At 41.5% G+C, this 5,737-nt stretch overlaps 1 pseudogene; it reads right to left on the bottom strand.

Moving 5' to 3' along the window:
• Positions 1–4,724: 4,724 nt before the first annotated feature.
• Positions 4,725–4,894, bottom strand: LOC118623134 (annotated as a pseudogene).
• Between the last annotated feature and the right edge of the window lie 843 nt (positions 4,895–5,737).

Genomic DNA, 5,737 nt, shown 5'->3' with positions numbered 1-5,737 from the left:
ATTGAAAATCTCCCTCTGGTGCTCAGCCAAGGGGCTTTCACAAGGGTGGAGCAGATGCTGGTTGTTAGTGAGCCTCAATTAGCACTTCAATGGCCCATGAGCTGGGGTTGGATCTCCGAGGGAAGGGCTGCTGCCTCTCCTCAGAGCCCTGGGAAGGAGCAATGTGGCCACCATCCTGAGTTGCTGCACTTAGCCAAAGCTCTGAGCGCCCTTCAGATCCCGAGTGTCCCGACACAGCTCCAGTCCAGTCTGCCCTCCCTCTGCTGGAGCCCAAGGTGAGTGGCTGTGGCTGTTTCAGCCTCTGTCCTGGCTCTGCGCTGTGGAGCCGCATGGGAGTGTAACCCGAGGGCGCTGCTCCCAGCTAAGGCCGCTGCCGAGCTGCCGACCGTGGGCTCCCAGCCCCCCTCTCGCACCTTCGCAAGCCTACCGGGATGGAGCCAGTGTCCCTCATTGTATGGTCCTCACAAGCTTCTTTTCTGTTGGTTTTTCCTGTCGATTTGTCTGTCTTATAGTTGTAATTCCAGTTTGGTTCTGGGAAACGGTCTGTGTAGCTTCCATTCACTCTGCCGCCATTTTTCCTCTTTCCCTTCACTTTCAATCTTTTTGAGTCTTTTGTTGTGAGGTGGGTCTCTTGTAAATAACATATAGATGAGTCATGCTTTCTTATCCAATCAGCTACTCTGTGTCTTTTTATGGGAGCATTCAATCCATTTACATTTAAGGTGATTATTGATATGTCCTTATTTATTGCCATTTTTGTTTAGTGTGGTTCTATTTTTCTTCCCAGTTCTCCTGCTAATTATAGCAGTCCTTTTAACATTACTTGCAGTGCTGGTTTGGTGCTAATGTATTCCCATAGCCTTTTTTTTTTTTTTTTTTTTGTCTGGGAATCTCTTTATTTGACCTATTTTGAATGATAACCTTGCTGGGTAGAGCCGACTTGGATTCAGAGCCTTGTTTTTTATGACCTTGATTACTTTATGCCATTTTGTTCTGGCCTCTAGTGTTTCCTGTGAGAAGTCAGCTGAGAGCCTTATGGGGTTTCCTTTGTAGGTAACCTGTTGCTTATCTCTTGCTGCTTTTAGGATTCTCTCTTTGTCTTTAATTTTTGTCAGTTTGATTACTATGTGTCTTGGTGTGGGCCTGTTTGGGTTCTTCTTACTTGGGGCTCTCTGTGCTTCTTGAACTTGAATGCCCTCTTCCTTCACCAAATTAGGAAAGTTTTCTGTCACTATTTCTTTGAATACATTCTTTAACCCTTGCTCATTTTCTTGTTCTTCGGGGGCTCCTATGATGTGAATATTATTACGTTTCCAGTTGTCCCACAGTTCTCTTAAGCTGTCTTCCTGTTTCTTAATCATTTTTTTCCTTGTGGTTTTCTGATTGGTTGATTTTTTCTACCCTGTCTTCTAATTCACTGATCCGGTCCTCAGCTTCCTCTACTCTGTTTTTTAGATCTTTTAATGTGTTTTTCATTTCTGATATGTCGTTTTTAATTTCCAACTGGTTGATTTTCAACATTTCTATGTGTTTACTCATGGTGCTCATGTCCTAACACAGGCTGTTGAGCTTCCTCAAGACCATGGCTCTAAATTCCCATTCTGTTAACTTGCTTAACTGCACCTCATTTATCTCATCTTCGGTACAGGTCTCTTGTTCTTTCAATTGGTTTTTGTTTCTGGTTTTCACCATTTTGGCTATCACAGTGGGCTTTGGAATCTGCCAAATTTTCCCTGTGGGTGTTGATGTTCTGCTGTTTTTGGCTCCCTCTCCTGGGTTTGGATGAGGCAGGGAGGACCCACTTTAACCACCACTGTCAAGCCTTAACTTTCCTCTAGCTTTTTTTTTGCCTGGAGGCTATTAGTAGAGGTCACCTGAAGAACGTTGGTTTCTGAGTTGCCTGAAAAACTCCCTCAGGTGCTCAGTGTAAGAGGATTTCCTGAGGGTGGGGTTGTTAATGGGCCTCAATTATCATTTCAGTGGCCGCTAGGTGGGGTTGAATCTCTGAGGGAGGGGCCACCGCCTCTCCCCAGGGCCCTGGGAAAGAGTAAAATGAACACAGTCCTGTGTGTCTGCACTCTGCTAAAGATCTGAGCATCCTCCAAATCCCGAGTGTCTCCACACAGTTCCAGTCCAGTTTGCCTTCCCTCTACCGGAGCCCAAGGTGAGTGGCTACTGCCAATTTAGCCTCTGCCCAGACTCTATGTCGTGGAGCCGCCTGGGACTTTTAACACAATGACACTGCTCCCAGCTAAGGGTGGCCGAGTCTGCAGCACCAGCCGAGGGGTAGCACTCAGCCGAGTTCGCAGGACTTAGCCGCGGTCGCAGCTGAGGTGGCAGCAGCTTCCCGCCTAGTCCCCTGGTCCCGGCCGAGTCCATGTGGCACCAGCCGAGGGCTTAGTACCCACCGAGGTGGCAGCAGCTTCCCACTGAGCCCCCTGGTCCCTGCCGAGTTCACTGGTCCCAGCCCAGGCCGCTGGGGACCGTGGGCTCCCGGCCCCCTCTTGCTTTTTCACAAGCCTGTCAGGATTGAGTCCGTGTCCCTGGTTATGTGGTCCTCCAGGCTGCTTTTGGTTGCTTCTTCCTGACGATTTGTCTTTATTTTCATTGTAAATCCAGTTGGGTCCTGGGAAATGGTTTGTGTAGCTCCATTCACTCTGCTGCCATTTTTTTTCTTTTCATTCTCAATTTTTATTAATTTATTTTTGTTACAGATGTTTCTCTTTTTTCCCCCCTAGACACCCTCCTCCCCATCCCTCACCCCCCACCCAGCATTGTTGCTTATGTCCATTGGTTACCCATACATGCATATAAATTCTTTGGTTAATCTCTTCCCTCCCCCCTGTCCCACTCTTCAGAGGTTTGTCAGTCTGAACCATATACCTTATGTCTCTGGGTCTATTTTGTTCATCAGCTTATTTTGTTTATTATATTTCACAAATAAGTGAGATCATGTGGTATTTGTCTTTCTCTGATTGGCTTATTTCACTTAAGATAATACTCTCCAGGTCCCTCCATGTAATCTCAAAATATGAGAGATCTTTCCTTCTTATAGCTGCATAGTACTCCATTGTGTATGTGTACCACAACTTTTTTATCCACTCATCTACTGATTGGCACTTGGGCTGTTTCCAGATCTTAGCTATTGTAAATAGTGCTGCTACAAACATGGGGGTACATATATTCTTTCTGATTGGTGTTTCAGGCTTCCCTGTTCCTAGAAGTGGAATCACTGGATCAAATGGCAGTTCAATTTTTAATTTTTTGAGGAATACCATATTGGTTTTTATAGTGGATGCACCAGTCTACATTCCCACCAGCAGTGCACTAGAGTCCCCGTTTCTCCACTCCCTCACCAGCACTTGTTGTTTGATGATTTGTTGATGACAGCCATTCTGATAGGTGTGAGGTGATATCTCATAGTTGTTTTAATTTGCATTTCTCTAATATTTCACTAATTTTGTGAAATATGTCATTGGTATTTTGATGGGGATTGCATTGAATCTATAGATTGCTTTGGGTAGTATGGACATTTTAATGATGTTAATTCTTCCAATCTATGAACAAGGTATGTGCTTCCACTCTTTTATATCTTCCTTTATTTCCTTTTCAATGTCCTATAGTTTTCTGCAAATAGGTCCTTTACTTCTTTGGTTAAGTTTATTCCTAGGTATCTTTATTATTTTGCTGCAATGGTAAATGGAATTGTTCTTTTAAGTTTCTCTTTCTATGAGTTCATTATTGGTGTATAAGAATGCCATTGATTTTTTATGTTAATTTTGTATGCTACTACTTTGCCAAATTCATTTATTAAGTCTAATTAATTTTTGATGGGTCTTTGGGGTTTTCTAAGTATAGTATCATGTCATCTGTGAATAATGACAGTTTTACTTCCTCCTTTCCAATTTGGATCCCTTTTATTTTTTCTTCCTGTCTGATTGCTATGGCTAAGACTTCCAGTACTATATTAAATAAGAGTGGTGAAAGTGGGCATCCCTGTCTTGTTCCTGTTCTTAAGGAAAATGCTTTTAGTTTTTGCCCATTGAGTATGATGTTGGCTGTAGGTCTTTCATATATGGCCTTTATTATGTCAAGATATGATCCCTCTATTCCTAGATCGCTGAGCGTTTTTATCAGAAATAGGTGCTGGATTTTGTGGAATGCTTTTTCAGCGTCTATATGATCATAGGATTTTTATTTTTCATTTTGTTTATGTGGTGTATCACATTTATTGATTTGTGAATATTGTACTATCCTTACATCTCTGGGATGAATCCCATTTGGTCATGGTGAATAATTCTTTTGATGTATTGCTGGATCCGATTTGCTAGTATTTTGTTCAGGATTTTGGCATCTATGTTCATCAGGGATATTGACCTGTAGTTTTCTTTCTTTTTAGTGTCTTTTTCTGGTTTTGGAATTAGAATTATGCTGGCCTCATAAAATGAGTTTGAAAGTCTTCCTTCTTCTTGAATTTTTGAAATAGTTTGAGTAGAATGGGTATAGTTCTTCTATTTAATATATTGTTCTCGGATAGAGGACGTATCAGATATTAAACTGTTAGAACAGCCCTGGCCGGTTTGGTTCAGCGGTTAGAGCATTGGCCTGCGGTCCTGAGAGACCCGGGTTCGGTTCCCGCTAAGGGCATGTACCTCGGTTGCAGTTTGTCCCCGGCCCTGGTCGGTTGTGTGGGTGGCAGCCACTCGATTTGTTCCTTTAACTTCGATGTTTCTCTCTCTCTCTCTGTTCCTCTCTCTCCCTCCCACTCTACCTGAACAAAAAATGGAAAAATGTCCTCGGGTGAGGATAAAAATAACAAACAAAAACAAAAAAATAAAATAAACTGTTAGAACAGATACTACACTTGATCTTAGCCAAAAGGCCAAGATGAGATTGAAGTAAACTATTAATAAATAAAAGTTTAGTGTGCACATAGTTCACAAACTGGGAGCACCCAAATTAAAACATGGATATATTGTTACAAAGCAGCTGATATAGTGAGAAGACAGTGAATATTTTTACAGTGATTTGGGTATAAGAATTTTCTTCAGGGAGCGATTGTTAGTGGTCACCTAATATCAGCCTTGGTTACCAGTTTTTTTACTTATGATTTATACAGACATAAACAAGAAATGTCCCAGGTCTAGTTAGTCTTATAAAGTGATCTAAATTAACATTTTGTTTGTATGACTAAACTGATTTGGTCTGCTCAGTAAAATTTCAAGCCTGATCTCTGTTTTTTATTTTAACAATTGATATTTAAGTTGTTTTCATAGCTTGTCTATTGTAATGCTGCAATGACTATCTGAGCACAGAAATCTCTTCAAGATCCTGATTTTATTCGTTTGGAATTCCACAGAAGTGGAATTGCTAGGTAATATGATAATTCTGTTTTTAATCATTTGAGGAAGCACAATACTGTTACTTATAGGGACTGTGAATTTACCTTCCTAACAACAGTATACAGGATTTCAATTTCTTTATATCCTTGCCAACACTTATCTTTTAGTATTTTTTAAATTATAACCATTCTAACAGATGTGAGGTGACATCTAATGATAATATTGATTTGTATTTCTCTGATGATCAGTGATATTGAGCTTTTTTAAAGTTGTTTTCTTTTTATTGATTACAGAGAGAGAGACATAGAGAGAGAAACATCGATGTGAGAAACACCAAAAGGTTGCCTCCTGCATGCACCTCAGCTGGGAACCAAACCCACAACCTGGGCATGTGA

This window comes from Molossus molossus, unplaced genomic scaffold, assembly GCF_014108415.1.
Source record: "Molossus molossus isolate mMolMol1 unplaced genomic scaffold, mMolMol1.p scaffold_m16_p_9, whole genome shotgun sequence".
Lineage (NCBI taxonomy): Eukaryota > Metazoa > Chordata > Mammalia > Chiroptera > Molossidae > Molossus > Molossus molossus.
This window is presented reverse-complemented; position numbering and strand designations above follow the sequence as displayed.